The following is a 20351-nucleotide window of genomic DNA, read 5'->3' as shown; positions in this document are numbered from 1 at the left end:
CATTCTACAAAGCTTCTAAACTCACATCATGACCAAAGAAATATTCCCATCATCCACTATACCTTGCTCGGTTTGAACTACCCGTGAAACACTCTCATTTACCTCTGCCCAACTCCTCGGCACCTCCATTCCATTATGAATTGGATCATCCACTTTAGTGGATGGAACCATCACTCCTTCACGATCTGGATTGTCACATCCCAGCCTTTTGTCGGACTTCTCGCTACATACTGAATCACTGTCATAGTCCTCCAAACCAGCCACCATAACCACTGATTTTCTAGCCAAGTTAGGTGTCGTAGCCCTCATCCATGACCCATATTGCTGCCCAGCCTCCTTTGAAATATGCTTACCTTTCTCCTAAATAGGACAGTCCTTATCCATGTGCGTGAGTTTACCGCACCAGTGACATATATTGGGCAGTCGCTCATACTTGAAACTCACCCAACGTTCTTGCCCACCCCTAAGAGAAATATTTCTTCCTTGGCACAACGGCTTTGTCACATCAACTTCAACCCGTAATCGAATAAAGTTGCTGCCTTCATACACTTTTTCCTCAGATGTGCACTCAATCACCAAACCAACCTTTGAGACGATACTCTTTGCAATAATGAGTGATACCCCAATAGGTAAGTTATGTATTTGAACCCACATACAAGTAGTCTCAAACAGAAGTTTGTCCATATCAGTGTGTTTCCGAACTCTTTTCAAAGCCACAAGATGCTTGTCGAAAGACCATGGTTCCCCTTTCAGAATCTGCTCCACATCCCCTTCATCCGGAAAGATAAACAAGACCATATGATTGCCCATGTCCCTGACTTCGAAACCTTTTCTTGTTCGCCATAATAACTTCAGTGTTTTTGCAATCGCCTCCATGCTCAGTACCCTACCTGTGTAAAACCGTGCAGCCAAGAAAAACTCACATTCATCTTCACTATCCTCCACAAGAAACCTCTTTCCTTTTGATTTCGTCAAAGAGAGCTTCTCCCATAAGCCAGACAGAACCTCCATCTTGCGTCTCAGTGTTGAAACGAACTGTGGAATATCAAAACACTAACTGCCTCACTCCAAAGAGTAGGCATGTTTTTCTCCTGGTGGCTAGGGTTTCACAAGGTGCCGCCCTAGGTCAGAGAAACTTCAAGATGACTAACCCACTACTCTAATCTAATCTAAGTGTATGTATTTGTGAAATTCCCTCCTAGAGGCTTGAACTCTAGCTCTTGCCTTACACACCGCACAAACACTTATACTTGTGGAGTGACTATCATGCTAAGTGTGCGCGGTGATATCATTAAGTGATATCTTGATTCTTGATCATTGTGGGTGATTGTCGCGTATATTTGATGTTGAAACATATAAATGGCATATTGATATATGTATATCTATGCAGAAACAAAACAATCCAAACAATCATCCATTAAACAAAAACAAAAGCAAGCATCCATTATATTGGGAAATTTGCATACTTCTAACTTTTTATACAAGTGGGAAAGGTCCAACTTTAGGAGTCTACAGCTGAGCTGACAGTTAGGTCAATGTATATTAACTTTTTTTTTTTTTTTTTGAGGGAAAATGTATATTAACTAGGGATGGCTTTTTCTTCTTACACTATTATCCATAAATATAAATATAATTCTCTGACAACAAATTCTATGGTCTCTATTTTTGGTCATCTAGCTTTGATGGTCTTAAAGCCAAGAACTTCTTGGTTTAGGCCTAAGGACTTTGACATGTTCTTCACGTCCGTCTCTGCCACCACAGTTTCAAGCATGTCAACAATCGAAATTGAGGTTTCTTTTCCAACATCCAACTCATTATTATGACAATCTTAATGTTTTTTGGTGGAGAGGCATTCACTTCCTTTCTTGGACTCCAATTTGCAAGTCCAAGTTCTCCAAAAATTATCCAAGTAGTGACCAAAATAGTGTCACTCTTGCTAACCTCAATCACAATTTTCCAAACCATACTAATTCTGACAACCAAATTGATTTAGAAGAAGAGAATAATCGTCTTATTTATAGCTCTATTTAGGTTTTGGGATATGTGGTTTTGGGTTATCTATTTGTAGTTCATCTAATTGGTTCTGGTCTTGTTTCATTGTATGTAAATCTTGTTCCAAGTGCAAGGAAGGTACTCAAAGACAAGGGCCTAGAAACACTGACCTTTTCAGTCTTCACAACTATTTCTACTTTCACAAATTGTGGTTTCGTCCCAACAAATGAGAACATGATAGTTTTCAAGCAGAATTAAGGTCTCCTACTACTTCTCATTCCACAATTAATCCTTATGGGGAACACTTTGTATCCCCCATGCTTGTTATTCATGATCTGGGTCTTAAAGAAAACAACCACGTGAGGAATTCAGATATATATTGATGAATATGGAGATATGGGCTATGGTCATTTGCTCTCTGGTCCTCACGCTTTGCTTCTAGCTATGACTGTTTTCGGGTTCATATTGATACAGTTTATACTGTTTTGCTCCATGGAGTGGAATTCACAAGTCATGGATGGTCTGAATTCGTATCAGAAAGTCGTTGGGTCGTTGTTTCAAACTGTGAACTCGCGGCATACTGATGGATCAGTTGTTGATCTCTCCAGCATCTCCGCAGCAATTCCGGTTCTGTTCGTCGTTATGATGTATGTGAGTCTTACTCACATCCTCTCTCGGTTACTCTAATTGTTCTTTATTTCAATACCAAGTGTATCGAGATTTTCTTCATTTGAAAAAAAAAAAACTCATTTCACAGTTCATATTAAATAAACTCTTAACTGTAAAATAGACTTTCTTCATTTAGAGCGAAAGAGAGAAGATCCTATTCTGTGCCCTAGTGAGGGTCATTGTAAATGCATGATTGGGATAAGAAAGTTAGAGATTACAAGTAATTGGTTCTCTGTGGCTGGTCACTCCAGAAGTTTTGGATGACCCTTTTACAACTTTTATTGGCTTACAGGGCCGGCCCAACAAAATTTGGGGCCTAAGGCAAAAATTTTATATGGGGCATTTTTATTTGTAAACATTAATTAAATAAAATTATATAATACTAATTAAATTAAGATTAATTTGATGTAAATGTAGAAATTGATGAATAATACTAGCTCAACTAAGGTTAATTTCAAATAGAAGATTGAATATTATAGTTGAATCAAAAGGAACTTACTTTAACTTGGATATATGACTATGCATAGTTAAGTACGGTTGTAATCTAAATTTTAATTTTATATATTCTTTTTAAGAGAAAGAGATAGATAGATATTATTTGGTGTGTGACTTAGTAAGAAATTAGTCATCATTGGTGTTAAACATTAATTAAATAAAATTATATAATACTAATTAAATTAAGATTAATTTGATGTAAATGTAGAAATTGATGAATAATACTAGCTCAACTAAGGTTAATTTCAAATAGAAGATTGAATATTATAGTTGAATCAAAAGGAACTTACTTTAACTTGGATATATGACTATGCATAGTTAAGTACGGTTGTAATCTAAATTTTAATTTTATATATTCTTTTTAAGAGAAAGAGATAGATAGATATTATTTGGTGTGTGACTTAGTAAGAAATAAGTCATCATTGGTGATTTATCACATTTGCAGCATTTTATTTGAAACATCATGGGTTAAATTTTTATTGGTCTCCTATTTTAAAAGCCATGTTAGAAATGAAAAAAGAAAAATACTAAAAATACTACAAAATATTCACAATAAATGTGATTATGATTGTAATTGATGAATTTCAATAACTTAATTTATTTGTGTTTGAATTACTTTTTTATGTGATTCGTAATATGTCAGTTAAATCTATAATAAAATATGTGGTATTTTTAGCATCACTCTAAAAAAAAAAGTACCAATTATTTAAAAAGTGTTATATTTTTATAAAATTTTGGGCTTTTTACTAAGGAAGATGGGGCCTTTTTTTAGTGGGGAAATTTTTTATTTATTGTGGGGCCTTAGGCCTAGGCCTAAGTTGCCTAGGCCTTGAGCCGGCACTGTTGGCTTAGAACATCTGCATCAATAGATGCAAAGGGCCCATTTGGTCATAGAGTTTAAAAATTGTTGTTTAAAAAGATGTAAAAATTATTGTTTAAAAAATGTTGTTGAAAAACGTGTTTTTAGTATTTATAAAACAAAAAAATTTGTTTGGTATTATAGTTTAAACAATATGTTTTAGTGTTTAAAAAACATAAAAATGTGTTTGGTATGTGTGTTTAATTTTATAAAAAAAGCTGAGCAAAAGTTCTTTGGTACCAGCTGCTTGGTTCGGCGTGAAGAGAGATGAGAGGAAGAGAGGAGACAGCAATTGATAAAAGGCTGATCAAGTGGGCCATACTAGTTTTCAATTTTATTACCAAAGTGCCACTGAACATATTGTTTTATTGTTTTAAAACAGCCCAGAGTATGTTTTGAAAAGCCCATATTTTTGAACAACATTTTCCAAACTTCAGCTCAGCTGGGATAGGCCACCAAATGTACTTCTCTGATTTTGGACATATCAGTTATATGTTTTAAACACTAAAAACATGTTTTCAGCTGCATGACCAAACGGGCTGAAAATCTTGCAAAATACAAAAAACACTTCATTTTACACATTTTGACCAAAAAAAAAAAAAAAAAAACTTACATCAGTGGGTGTAAAATTGTGCATAAATGCACAATTGCTACAGTAATTGTGCATATCTACATAGTTACTGTAGCTTTTGCATTTAATATATATATTTTTAATTTTTTTTTATCTCTCCACCTCACTCTCTCCTTTTCTCTCTGGTTTGACTATCACTTCACACTCTCTTTTCCTCCACTGATCTCTACTGCTCTCTCAAGTCTCGCCACATCCATGCCACCGCTGATCACCTCACTCGTCATTACTCACGCCGATCTCTGCTGCCTCACTCACCATTGGAGTTTCCTCTATTTCCCAATGGTCACAGCAACTCAGCAAAGTAGAAGAAGACAAACATCTAACCACCAACTCAGCACAACCCAACCATCACCATCACCACCACAACCCAAACCTGCCGAAAAACCCATTCCAAATCCAAACCAAAATCAATAAAAACTAAATCCAACTGAAGACCCATATGAAAAATCCAACAGAAACCCATATGAAAAACCCAACAGAAATCAGTCAAATCTGCCATCGTTGCTACTGCCAGATCTACCTTGTTGTTTCCGCCGCATCTGCCTTGCTATCATCGCCAAATCCAACCCAAATGGACTTAGATTGACATGGGTTTGTGTCGAAGTGAAGTTTTTTGGTTTGTTTATAGCTTAATTATTTTTACTCTAACTTATCTAAGTGTGGAACAAAAGTAAAGCATACGCAATAAACTAGTAACACTATTATAAGACATAAGCAAGTACAATAAACAATAAATGTAAAGCTTAAAGAGTAGGGAAGAGAGATGCAAATACAAGATAACATTAAGACGTGTTATTGAAGAGGAAACCGAAGTACTCGGCGAAAAACCTCTCCGTGGCCCTTCAAGCCAAAATCGATCCACTAGTGAATAAGTTGAAGTACACGAATATCAAATTGACCTTCCAAGCCTAATTTACCCAATATACTTGAGCCCTCCAAGAATTCCGTTGTTAGCAAAAGCTTGGACGAATTCTTAGAGTTTTGTCTTCACTAGTTATCTGAATTCCGCAATTTAGCTTGATTGCATCCGCCACTCAATGGCTTCTTCTAATGCTTCCCAAAGGCACCAAAACTTCTCTCAATACTTAGAATGGGTGAGGTAAGTGTTTAGCCTAAGAACCTCTCAAGGATGTGTAAATGGAGATGTGGGAGTAGATGGAAACTTTAGAGAAATGATGTAGAAGATTGTGGGTAAAAAAATCTCTAGCGCTCAAGTGTTTGGTTAGGGTTTCTCTTTCAAAAGTTTATTTAGAAGATACTAATTTTTCTTACATTTCGTGGGTAATGAGAGTTTATATAGTGCTAGTAAAGAATGAGAAAAGTCACACTCAAAAAGTAATAGGCAGCGGGTTTTGCGAGTCACTCACAACTTGGCCTGAGTGACGAGTTACTTGCGAAAACCAGCCTGTCAATGACTCTTCAAATTCCAGCATGTGCTTCTCACGTGGCTTGTTTCACAGGTCATCAGTCGTGAGTCCAATCGCGAAAACTACTTCTTCACAGATTGTCAGATTCTTCACCAAATTCTCACACACAACCCTTACATTAAATCCCACAAAAATATAGGGAAATGATTGAACAAAATTACAATCAAATTTGACATGGGATTGAAGCCAACAAAATACATAGTTGTAAATCACAACTTTACAAAAAAATTTAGTAATTATATTTTGGGAATACAATAAATATATACTATCTCCTCTCATAATAATATATAATGAGTATTACTAAAGGCATGTTTAGTATACTGCAATAGATCTTGTAATGTAATAACTATTATGTTTCTAATACAAGAAATAATTATTCATAAGTAATAATTATTCATAAAGAATAAATATTTTTAAAATGAAGAATAATCATCCCTTCCGTAAATGGATTTAATAGTTATTCTTTAACCCGATTAATAACTATAGAATTATAATTACCTAAAAGCCCCAAGACCCTAGCCCTATAACTGTACTCTATCTTTCTCTCTCTCTAACAAAATATGGCTTCATTCTCTCACATACTTTGTCTTCTTTTTTCTTTTTTCTTTTTTTTTTTTATTTTTTATTTTTTTATCAACTTTGTTCTTCCTCTACTATTTTTAACTCTTCTAAGTTATTTCTTCAAAGATTGCACAATAACATGATAGTTAAGATTATTGAAAATATGTCAATTGCATGCTAGATGTCATGTATTTCTATTATAAGGAATAGTTATTCATAAGAAATGATACCCTCCATCTCAAGTAAAACAAAAAGGATTATGTTTGTTGTTTTTTGGGTCAAGGTTCCCCAAGCATAAATTGTGCAATTGTTCTTTTGAGTTTTGACCCCATAATTGTTATCCATGCCATAGGTTTCCAATACTGATTCCAACATGCATTATGGGAATAGTAATTAAGGAACAGTGAACAATGAATATTTTTGAAAGTTCAAAATGTGTTGTAAGGTTGAATTTAATCAACCATTTAATTGGCTTTATTCCGTGACCAATTTGCTTGTAATTTAGCACTTAGCAGCCCTGTATTTAGGTGGAAAAATTGTAAGGGTAGTGTGTGAGAAGATGTGAAGAAAAGCTCAAGAGTGTGCAAGAAAAACAGAGGCTCGCAGCTAGGGCTCGCGGGTGGATCGTGACTGGCAAGCCGCGAAAGGCTGGCATGTGAGAGGCACACTGGGAAGCTGAAGGGTCGCGCTAGCTGTCACGCTACCGGACAAAAGTTCCAGACTGGCCAGGCCGTTACGTCGCGACTTGAACTCGCGACTTGGACAAGCCGCGAGACCAAGTCGCGAACTTGCCCAGTTTGGCAAAAACTGACGTTTTGCATTCCCTTCTCACCCTACTATATATACACCCTTATACCCATCATATTGAGAGAGCTTCCAGAGAGAATTTTGTGAGAGAAAACCCTAGAGACAAACAAGATTGCCTCATCTCCAATCTTCATCTAAAGAGACTCTATAAATTCCTCTACTCTCTTCCTCTCCATTGTCATACCCTTGAGAGGTCATTTACCAAACCCTTATCTCACCACACCCACGTATGTGAGAAGGTCCATTTGATGCTTTGGGAAGCAGTTTGGAAAGGAACCAATATACATTGGTTGATGCTATGGTCAAGTAGCGGAATCCGGCAAGCTAAAGAAGAAATAGGTTCGGCGTAACCTCGTTGGAGTAAGAAGCTTGGAGGGCTTAGGTACTTGGGTAGATTAGGTTTGGAGGGTCTTCTGCTGTTCATGTATCCCAACTATATTCTTTAGTAGATTTTATCACCGCTTGGAGAGCGGCGGAGAGGTTTTACGCTGAGGTCTTCGGTTTCCTCTTCGATAACACATCGTGTGTTGCCCGTGTGTGTGCATCTCTCTTTCCTTTATCTTTTCCTTATATTTACTGCTGTGGATGTGTTTATATTTGGCTTAGATTGTTTATCAATTCTGTTATAAGCTTGTTATCATGTTCCGCACATTAATTGTTTGATATAAAACTTGAATTGGTATTTTTGTAATTTGGGGTCTAAACGTTAAAGGGTGTTTCTTACCCATATTGAACTTTCATGTGTATAAAAGACCCTTGAACGTTTAGACCCCAAAATATAAAAACTCAATTCAAGCTTATAATCAAACAATTTATGTGTGGAATATGAACATAAGCCAATCACAGAATTGATAACAAATCTATGCCAAATATAAACACATCCACAGCAGTAAATATAAGGCAAAGATAAAGGAAAGGAAGATGCAAACACACAGACAACACACGATGTGTTATTGAAGAGAAAACCGAAGTCCTCAGCGTAAAACCTCTCTGCTGCCCTCCAAGCGATCAAATAATCCACTAAAGAATGTAGTTAGGATACATGAATAGCAGAAGACCCTCCAAGCCTAATCTACCAAAGTACCTAAGCTCTCCAAGCTTCTTACTCCAACAAGGTTACGCCGAATCTATTTCTTTTTTAGCTTCCCGGATTCCGCTACTAGACCATAGCATCAACCAATGTATATTGGTTCCTTCCAAACTGCTTTCCTTAGCATCAAATGAATATTCTCACAGACGTAGGTGTGGTGAGATAAGGATTTGGTTAATGACCTCTCAAGGGTATGACAATGGAGAGGAAGAGAGTAGAGGGATTTGTAGAGTCTCTAAAGTAAAGATTGGGGATGATGCAATCTTGTTTTTCTCTAGGGTTTCTCTCACAAAATTCTCTCTGGAAGCTCTCTCAAATTAGTGGGTATAAGGGTCTATATGTAGTGGTGTGTGTTTAGAAATACGAAGAGATAGTTTTTGCTAAACAGGGCTGATTGGCGACTTGACCTCACAGTTTGTCTAAGTCGCGAGTTCAAGTCGCGACGTAACGGCCTGGCCAGCCTAGGACTTTTGTCCTATAGTGCGCAGCTGGCACGACCTTTCAGCTCCCCATGTGTGCATCTCACGTGCTTGCAGTTGGCGGCTTGCCAGTCATGAGTCAGCCGCGAGTCCTAGCCGTAAAACCCTGCTTTCTTGCACATATTTGAACTTTTCTTCACCTCTTCTCACATACTACCTTTACAATAATCTCACCTAAATACATGGTTATTAAGTGCTAAATTACAAGCAAATTGGCACAGAATAAAGCCAACAAGATGATTGATAAATTTCAACCTTACAATTTTCATAATTAAGGCCATTGCTACCCTTATTTCTACTTTATTATAAGGTCAAAATGCTTAGTAAGTGTCCGATTATCAGTTGTTTTTATAAAATTTGTTAACATATTATTTTAGGAAAGTTTTAAAACTACTTATATAAGAAATGTAAAATTTGTTATTAAAAAAAAAAAAAAATCAATTGTATTATTCTTTTCCAAAAAAAAGGTTTTAAAAATATTTTATAAACTAATATTCTTAGAGTATGCATTAACTTTTACTTAAGTAAACATATTTGGTTCAAAGTTACTTATCTAGATTAGGTATATCATGGGATATCTTTGATGACTATTCATTATGAAAAAAAATAATTCTCTTCACACATCCATACCAAGTCAGCTAGAATGAACTTTATTTAGTCTACTTTTCTCTTACAGGTATCTCCTACCATATACTACGTTCATTCCACCAAAAGTTCATGTACATGAGGAGCTCCCAGAAAATGGGAAACAAAGCCAAAATCGAAGGAAGATACCCTCAACTTTTCTCACAACTCTCCTATTTAGCGATTTTCATTATTCTCGTATGTATCACAGAGAGACAGAAAATGAAAGAAGATACCCTCAACTTTAATGTATTAAACGTCACCATAGAAGTTATCAGGTAAGCTTCTTTTTCCCACTTTCTTTACTTTTCTCTTAAATAAAATCATATCTTCTGATCTTATGCATGCCAAATCATTCGGATGTGACACAAAGTAAATTCCAAAACAATAATTTTGGGATATATTTTATATTAGATTTTTTTTTTTTTTCAATACCTACTTATTGATGTGACAAAGTTTAAGGGAAATAAAAAAAAAAAAAAAATGAAGAAGAAGAAGAAGAAGAAGAAGGAATCTTTAGTAAATGAATGGCCTAAAAATTAGTAGTCGCAAACCATATATGAAGTTCAATTGCATGTTTGGTTGATTATCACCTGTATTAATGTTCAAATAATAATAATAACTAATTAAGGTTCTCTGGTAACGTTTAGTGCATACGGGAATGTTGGGCTCACCACTGGATACAACTGCAAACGGCAATTGAAACCTGATAGCCTCTGTGTAGACACATGGTATGGATTGGTGGGAAGGTGGAGTACTAAGGGAAAATTCACCCTCATCAATTGTCATGATCTTTGGAAGGCTTAAAAAATTCAGTATGAAAGGTGGTCAAGCCTGGAACCTGTCCTAACTGAGGTCTTAACTAAATCTTTTACATCTTTATGCACAAGCAAGTTTAGTTGACTAAGTATTTTGTACTTAACTAAATCTTTTACAAATTTCATTTGATGGAGAAAAATATTTCATTTTAGAATAGGGCTGGCTCAAGGCATTGTATGGCCTAAGGCAACTACTTTAAGTGGAGTCTATTTTTATATTTTGAATATTAATATAAGATTTATTTTAACCCTTTTTTTTTTATCATTTAAGATCTACATTTTTAGATGCAAAATTAAAAATTACAATGAATTTATCATATTACTCAATAACAATACAACCAAAATAAACATTATTTATTGAGTGAAACAACCCTTTTTTTTTTTTTTTTTGAGAGAGTTTCAACCTATGGTATCCGCTCCTGATGATAACTCTTTATCATCAAACCAAAACACCAATTAGTTTTTGATGTAGGTGGGAATTGAACCCCAGATCTCTTATACAACCATCAGAGACTTTACCAGTTGAGCTAACTGGAACCCACTATCGAGTGAAACAACTTGATACTAAACAATTATGATTGTAAAATTTAATGAAATTATATATTTGATCTCTAAATAAAATTTGATGAGTATAAATTTATTTACTAGTGAGAGATTAATGAGTTCTTCAAAATTTGTGTGTGGGAGATTAAATGAATTCTACACTCTAAAATTGAGAAAAATAAACAATCATTGCCACATCCAGTGAAAAGATTTTTCTTTATAACTAGTTAATTCTTTTATTAAAAAAATACTTGTTATTTATTGGTGAATATTTGGAGCTTAATTAATACTTCTATCAATACAAAAATATCTCTATTGGTAACAATTTGAGGGCCTTTTTTCATTGGGGGGCCTTAGGTAGTTGCCTATTTACATAACCCATTAAGCCGACACTGTAATAGAAGAGTCCAAGAAGTTAGAAAAGGGAGTGGACCTATCAAATGACTATTATATATGTAATGTTAAGCCCATTGTACAATGATGCACAATACCATTTGTGGGGGGAAAAGGCCCAGTCTAATGTAATGGGCCTAGAGCCCCATGCAAGGATTACTGTGCGTCTGAAGAGAAGGAGAGGTAAGGGCAAGGCCCATCTGAAAGAGGGACCCCCAGAAAGAAAGGTGATTACAATCCGAAGAGGTCGCCTTCTGTCCGAAGAGATTATATTCCCCTGACGCGAATAGTATGGAACAATTGAACGTATAAAAGGTCAAAATGATCTTCCGAGGACTTCTCCTGATCAAGATAAGCTCTGAGTATACTTGAAGACAATAAGGATGAAGAAATATCTAAAGAGAAAGCTGCTACCACCTATTTAATGCTCTGCAGCAACTTTTCTGGCCGCATTTATGTGGAGAAGACCCTTGAACAGTATAACCTCACCTACCGCCACTCACATAGAGTTAAAGGAGATGCTTGACATGACATATACTCAAGTAGGCTCATGGATGAGGTACAAGTGGAAGATGGAGATGATGAGAAGGGAGGTTATATAAAGGAAAGAACGAAAGAGAAAAATAGGGGGAAGGCTTTATTGTAACCCAAAGATCTGTATTCACCACATAATCAATAATATGCCTCTTCGGACACCAATTCTTTACGTGTAAATTCATATTGGTTTATGCTTGAGGGTTGTGATTAATTGTTGTCGATTCCATAATCAACCTAGCTCTTTCACCCATTTTCTACAAATTCATTGTTTTGGGCTTGAGCCATAAATCCTAACCCTACACCATTATTATTATTATTATTATTATTATTATTATTATTATTATTTGAGTTTCTATATTTTTTCTTTCCTACAAAATATACACACACGCATAGCTAAGTGGTAACCTAAAAGTTAGATTAAAATCTAAATACTAATTAAGGACATAAACCTATTTATTGTTGAACATAAATAAATAATAAAATTTTAGTAAGTTATCAAATCCTTTGCTTGCATGAAATGCTAAATGAACAAATTCTCAAAGTGTCACATGATAGAACATCATGCTTACACACGCGTGCACACACAAATATATTAATTTATTCCAATCAAACGGTTTGATTTTGGTCAAATTGCTTCAAACTCAGTTTGACCTTGGTCAGACTTAGGGAAAATATTGAACTTTGATATAAAATTATGGAAATTAGTGTTTGGGTGAACTTTTGAGCTTGTTTGACCATTGGTCAATTCAATAAAAGTTTGGCCCACTAGGGGTATTTTGGTCATTTTAACTTTGCAACAAAAAATTAAGTGATCCGATGTTCAAATGGAATAGATTAAATCATTTCTAGAATTCTCACGATCCTAGTTTGAAATCGTGATTTTTGGAGAATTTTTAGGATTTTGCACGTAAATTGAGATTGAGAATAGTGACAAATTAAGTAAATCCATGATCATTTCCCTTATGTGCCTATTTGTGTTAAGGGAGGAAAAAAAAGCTTGGGATTTATTTGTGGGTGCTTATGATTTTTCCTAAATAAATATAAAATAAAAAGATGTCAACAAGAGTCTGCTTGCAACTCAACTAGTTAGTACTTCTTGGTATTTTCAAATGAAACATTCAGGAAAAGGTTTTCAGACTCGGATCATTCAAAGAATCAGTAAAGGGAGAGACTTAAGGTTTTTAAGATTGGACCAAAGTTCAACCAATGTTAAACTGTGATGATGTTATAATTAATTTAGTAATAATTAAAACAAAAGAAAGAAATTAAATTTGTAAATATTGGTAAAAGTGACTAAAAATATCTTAAAATTTTGAAACAAACTTTCAAATAAATTTTCATGATATTATATGGTTAACATAAAATAGTACATTATAATGTTAATAGAAAATAGTACAACATAAATAAGCATGAACAAAATTGTATAATAATCCTTCAAGTGGAAATCATTTTGATTAAATAAAAATCACTTTTAAAATAAATTATATATAGTAAATTCCTATGCAAATGTATTATTCTTAAATCACAAGTTAATTTAGCAATAAAACCAAATTTATTAATATTTAATGCATTGAGAAAGAGGTGATGTAGAAGTTTAGAAACTACAAATCACATAAATCTAATATAAATTTAATAATACTTCGTATTAGCTCACAAGAAGCTTACTTGGTCCGTTGGTCATGCTATCAGCCTTAGTGCTTAAAATGGAGGAGAGGTCTCAACAAAAAAATAAGTACATTCCCTTGACCCTATTGAACCAGCTTACGGTTCTAATGGTTTTCTTGGTTGAACCACACAATTCAACTTAACGGCCATTACCTCAATGCGTTAAACCACACAATTTTGAAAGTACAATATTGTACACCAATTAGTTCTTTCGGAAAACATAAAAATGACAACATTGTCAACCTCTTAGCATTACTCTTTTCCTAGGCACTTAAATAAAGAGAAAAACGTTAAATAAAATTAAAATATTTGACATTATTGTCGCCACTACCACCGCAAACCATGTGTCTTTATCTCCTTTGCTCCATCTCTCCATCTCCAACTACAATTTTAGTGTGAATTTTAAGGCACTCCTCAGGTAGGACATCGTTTAGGGTGGAGAAAGAGGCGAAGAGTTTCTAGTCGTGGTAGAGGAGAAGAAGAGCAATGGATGACTAGGATTGAGTTTAAAAAGAAAAGGGAATGAGGTGTTGAAGAATTAACAAAAGAGAATGAGAGAGTCCGGTAAGTTTTGTTTAGATCGATGCAATAGTTTTGGTTGGACCAAATAAGTAAATGTTTCCTGATCATAGATGATTTGTATCTTGGGCAGTAATATCCCTTACAATTTAGTCCAACTATCATAATAAAATTAAGCCACATCAATTAATAAAACCAACAAAACTTTTTAGATCTCTCTTTTTGTGTTCACACCTCCTTCTGAATTTGGGTTGAGCCTAGGATTCTTTCTTATGGTGATGGCACTAACCTTTAAAAAAGAACACGAGAGAGAGAGAGAGAGATGTTAATTTTGCTTAGTAGGTTTTTTAGTTGAGATGTCTAGATTATTTATTACTAGTATGTAACCCCGTGTTACTGCACGAGACTAGTTAATTGTAATGATGCTATTGGCCAATTTTTTTGTTTTCGATTTTTTTTTTTTGGTTTATTACATGGATGATAGAATTAAATCAAACAATGAAAAATATATATTGCATTTTATTATTTAAGTAATGCTATTGGTCTTTTTTTTTTTTGGTTTATCATACATAGGATAGCATTAGATAAAACAATGTATAAAAAAAAAAGAAAAAAGAATATTGCATTTTATTATTTAAGTGATGCTACAATGAAGAAAAAAGAGAATATTGTATTTTATTATTTAAAATATATAAAGGGACATTAAAAAATAAAAACTGATCATTGAGCTTGGAATCTTCTTGGAGGCGCCAATGAAGCGCTAATGTATGAGAGTGTAAAGTAAGGAAGAGTGAGATTGAACATTGTGTTTGAAGCCGGCCTTGCTCTGAGAAATCCGTAAGGAGGAGGAGAGGGTAGTGTGTGGATCTAGTTGGTAGAGGTTGAGAGAGGAGGAGACATGGGATGATGATATGGAATTAGGAGGAGATGATATTTTACTTTTATAGTCTTTCTCGTTAGACTCCTTGGTTCTGGTTGTGGGATTAGAAGAGCTCCAAACTCTATTGAGATCACTCATAAAAGTGTGCAAGTGAGATGTTCTTGCTTAGGCCAATGAGTACTATCATTGTGGTTTTCTTGGCTTCCATGTTAAATGTTAATGCATCATTTATTTGGGCACAAAAATTAGAAAATTTAGATAAGATACATGACACAAAATTGGAGTCCAATTTATAATCTAATTAGAATTTTTTTTTTTTAGTTTTGGTTAGGACAAGCGATGTAAAATTAAGAATCCAATTGAAATCTAATTGAATTTTCTCTCTGTTTCACCTATTATTATATATATAGATGTGTAATCTAATTCTTTCATTAAAAAAAAAAAAAAAAACTAGATTACACTAAATTGAATATTATAAACTTTTCAAAAAATGATACAAAAATGTTTCATTATTGTGTTAATAAAAGTAGTATCACTAAGTGATATCTTGATTATTGGGTGACTGCCATGTATATTTGTTTATGCTAAAACAAATTGTTAGGCTTTGAGTTTGTAATGTTGGTAAAACATGACAAAAAGTAAGTCTCATTGGTTTAGAATAGTGTACTTTCAAGTCCAAGACAAAAAAACTCAATTTCGGGATGAAAAAAAATGAGTTACAATCTATTTCGTTCGATTGGTACTTGATCGATCGAAAGTTGCATATTAGCAAAAAAAATCAACAAAAGTAAAAAGCCCATAACTTGACCGTTTGAAACCCAAATCACAAGCCATTTTTTCTAGTATTTAAAGGACATTATAAGCTAACCCTAGAGAGGGTTTTTAGAGTTTTTTTAGAGAAATTAGAGTGCATCTTTTGTAGATCTAGGGTTTTGTACCTAAAAGCTCTCTAAAGTCTTCTACTAGTGTTATTCCTAGAATAATCTCAAGATCCGGTATTGTAGAAGTTGCATACAAGGTCAATGTCTAAGGAGATCCAAAACCTTTGAGTGGAGTCTCAAAGTCACAAGTGTGGTTGCTTATATTGCAAAGGCCTAATAGAGAAAGAGTCTATGGATTCAAAGCTTGCACGTAGTCGTGTCAATAAGTTCTACATGTGATAGCAATAGGATATTAGTAGTTTAAGTCTTATTGTAAACTTCGATTTTTTATAGTTGATTTGCTTTTTACCTTGAGGATAGTTAGGTTAAATCCTCTCTAAGTTTTTTACCGGTTTAGTTTTTCTGGACCATCATATTGTTGTGTTATTTACTTTTCCGCTATTTTGCATGATATGATTGTTTTGATTTAACCTAGATCTAAATAATAAACCTAAGTATTCACTTGGTTAATTAATTAGGTTAAACAATCTAGTTTACAAGGATCTAAAAACCTAACACAAATAAATGGCATACATACATACATACATACATATATATATATATATATATAATCCATGCAATCCAATCCCCTTTGAACATTTGGTCCCCATCAAACAGAAACAAAACAATCCAAACAAGTGTCCTTAGGATCATTGTTAATAAATAATATTAGGAAAATTTTGACACCACTTTCATGAAAAATAAAAAATAAAAAATAAAAACTATGAAAATAATTAATTACTTTATCATTTTTCCATAAAAATGTTTCTAAAAATAGTTTCTAAACCAATACATTTGTTAACATTTCTCATAAATAAATAATGTCAAAGTGTACATCGAAACATCACACTAAATAGTAGAGCTTGTACAGCACGTACTGCCCCTTTATAAGAAGCCCCATATATCCACTTTAAGTATGGTTAGGCAAATCTTACCTCAGAAAAGATGAGTAATTTTTCTTGTTTTGGCAAGAAATTAGAGGTTTTCTTTAGCTTTTCTTGTTTCTACCAATCGTTCTCTTGTTGAAATCGGTCGTTTTTTCGTTTCTTCCTCTTCCATGTCAACCCTTTTTGGATCCAGCTCAGTTACTTCATAATTGTCTCTATTTTTGGACATCTCTAGCTTTGATGGTCTCAAAGCCAAGAAAGGCTTGGTTTAGGCCTATGGACTTTGACATGTTCTTCATGTCCGTCTCTGCCACCACAGTTTCAAGCATGTCAACTATCGAAATGGAGGTGGTGGAGAGGTATTCACTTCCTTTCTTGGACTCCAATTTGCAAGGTCTAAGTTCCTCAAAAATTGTCCAAGTAGTGACCAAAACAGTGTCAATCTTGTTAACCTCAATCACAATGTTCCAAAATGTACAAATCCTAACAATCAAATTAAGCTTGATTTAGAAAAAGAGAAACCTGAAACCAATACTCTTGATGAGAATGGAAATAAATTCTTGGGTTTTGATAGTCTTAATTATAGCTCTATCAAGTTTTTGGGATATGTGGTGTTTGGTTATCTATTTGTGGTTCATCTTACCTCAGCCCAAGTCGTATGAGGTACAAAATGTGGTATCAACAATTTTCAGAAAAATATTGCAACAAAATCTAGATGGTAGATAAATTTTTTTTTTTAGTTGTAGGTCCAGATAAAAGCCAATTACAACTTACTACTTAACTTTTATTGTAAAAATATTGTGAAAAAGAGCAGTAAAATGATCGTCTTTAAGTTGATTTCAGTTGGATTTTTTTTTTTTAATTAGAATCAAGATGCTCACCTTTTTATTTTAAAGGGGTAAAAAAAAATTAGGGATAATTACAGTAAACCCACCTGGGGTATGGCCCGTTTTCACTTTGCCTACCCATGGTTCAAAACTTATCACTTTGCCCACCTGAACTTCAATCCGTTACCCATCCATTACCCACCTCACCCTCAGATGTTAGAAAAACACCATTTTACTAAAAATCAAACATAACACGGATCAAAAACATGAACCATTGAATCTTTTCCTCATGAACACAAGAGCACAACATTTGTAAATATATTTCAAAATTTTCAGTTACACATCCAAAACCAATTAAATCCTCTTAATCCAGACCAAAAATCCCTCTCATTTTTCAAACCACTAGCAAGCCAAAATCAAATAAAACACACACACAAAAAAAAAAAAAAAAAAAGAAAAGAAAAGAAAAGAAACCCACAAATAAACCACTAGCAAGCCAAAATCAAATAAAACACACACACAAAAAAAAAAAAAAAAAAAGAAAAGAAAAGAAAAGAAACCCACGAAGTGTTGCCACCCACTCCACCACCACCACCTTACCCACAATCCACAACCACCACAAGCCACAACCCATAACCCCACAACCCATAACCCCACCATAATCAGATCATTATCAAACCCACAACCTAAAAGAAAAGAAAAGAAGAAAAGCCATGAAGAAAAGTAATGTTTTCCAATTACCCATGTAAATCTACATCAATAACTGGTAAGTAAGTATGGGAAAACCAAATAACCAAAATGGGGAACACATAGCAGACCGATCTCCATGTACATTCTGCTTCGATAGCATAGAAGTAAGCCAGTCCACAACCTCTCTCCTTGACAGCCATTTATAACCAGCATGGATGGAACTTTCCTTCCCATAAGCCTGCAAAAACTCCTCAGCAACAACATAGAACATGTGCCTAACACTTCTCTCAGTTCCCACAATGGCACGGATGGATTCCCCAGTGGAATCTTTCAAGAAATAGTTAACCACTCGGTTGCCACGCTCCTGTGATACAAATTGCTCTTTCCACTCCACAAAACAGTGACTATTTCCAGTCATCTTGCTCTCAAAAGTGGGAGAAAACAGCTATGACTATATAGGAGTACAAGACACCAAAACCCCACTTGATCAAATTACATAGCAAAAGTACTACAATACAAGATCAAACCTAACCAAACAAAGCACGTTTTTAGACAAAGGTACAATTTGAAACCCCACAACCATAACCCCACCATAATCAGATCACTATCAAACCCACAACCCAAAAGCAAAAAAAGAAAAGAAAAGAAGAAAACCCATGAAAACCCATGTATATTGTAGGGGGTCAATCCGAGATCGAGCTCCATTTTGGCCGAGACCTAGATGAAGGCCGAGATGGGTTCTTGCCTCTGGGAACCTTACAGATGTGCTGCTGAGCACATTGGAATAGAATGTCAGTTCAATTGTTGATAAGAAATCTACGAAAGAGGAATTAACACAGAAGATCCATATGATTTTGTAAGAGAAATGGTACTTGGTTGTGTTGGACGATTTGCAGACACCTGATGTATGGAAAAAACATCTTGAGGCCTTGCTTCCTCTATTTACGGCTTTTCTCAAAAGATTATGATATTCTTGTGATTGTAGATTTTATTTGATTTTGGCTTGCTAGTGGTTTGAAAAATGAGAGGGATTTTTGGTCTGGATTCAAACGATTTAATTGGTTTTGGATGTGTAACTGAAAATTTTGAAATATATCTACAAATGTTGTGTTCTTGTGTTCATGAGGAAAAGATTCAATGGTTCGTGTTTTTGATCCGTGTTATGTCTGATTTTTAGTGAAATGGTGTTTTTATAACATCTAAGGGTAAGATGGGTAACGGATGGGTAACAGATTGAAGTTCAGGTGGGCAAAGTGATAAGTTTTGAACCACAGGTAGGCAAAGTGAAAATGGGCCATACCCTAGGTGGGTTTACTGTAATTATCCCAAAATATTAAGTTTATATATAATTTTGTTTTGGGGTGTGTGTAACGCGGTTGATGCGTTGTGCACACTAGAATTATGAAGGATTAATGGCCAAGTGGCTCCAACATATTTGGTAAGTGACCCAACCCTCCTCGTTAATATGTGCACTAGGAAACACAAACAACTACATTATTGGTCAATAGACTGAATACCTACTGTCCCATAAAAGTCCATCCCTTCTTCAACTTTGTAGCACGCTCCCACACACATGAAAACAAGCCACACATTTTTCTTTTGCAACTCAAAATGAGTGCTAATAATAAACCATCAGATTCTCATTCCTTGGTCCTCCCATGGAAGACCCGGATCTCCATCTCCACCCTCTCCGCTGTCACTAATGCTTTCTGTTGATCTGACGGCACCATCAACTGCCATATCCTCTCTCTCCTCGACATTAAAGCAAGCCCTAATCCCAAACTCGTGAAAGGCATCAAATCTCTCCTCTGGATAAGTGGATAATTCATTGGAGAAAGTTTGTTCCAAGTTATGTAAGATAGTTAGGAGTGAAGTGTGGAGTGATTATGTTGAAAGGCGTCAAATCTCTCCTCTGGATAAGTGGATAGTGGATAATTGTTCTCACATGTTCTTGGTTGTTCATCACATATTCATGCATATCACTAGTTTTAGTCTTAAATCCACATCAAAAATATGAAAACATCTTTGTTTAATAATT

At 34.6% G+C, this 20351-nt stretch overlaps 1 pseudogene; it reads left to right on the top strand.

The window, feature by feature from the left end:
- Nucleotides 1–1589: 1589 nt before the first annotated feature.
- Nucleotides 1590–10484, top strand: LOC112006053 (sodium transporter HKT1-like; annotated as a pseudogene).
- The last annotated feature ends 9867 nt before the right edge of the window (nucleotides 10485–20351 follow it).

The sequence above is a fragment of the Quercus suber genome, unplaced genomic scaffold, assembly GCF_002906115.3.
Source record: "Quercus suber isolate HL8 unplaced genomic scaffold, Cork oak 2.0 scaffold_308, whole genome shotgun sequence".
NCBI lineage: Eukaryota > Viridiplantae > Streptophyta > Magnoliopsida > Fagales > Fagaceae > Quercus > Quercus suber.
This window is presented reverse-complemented; position numbering and strand designations above follow the sequence as displayed.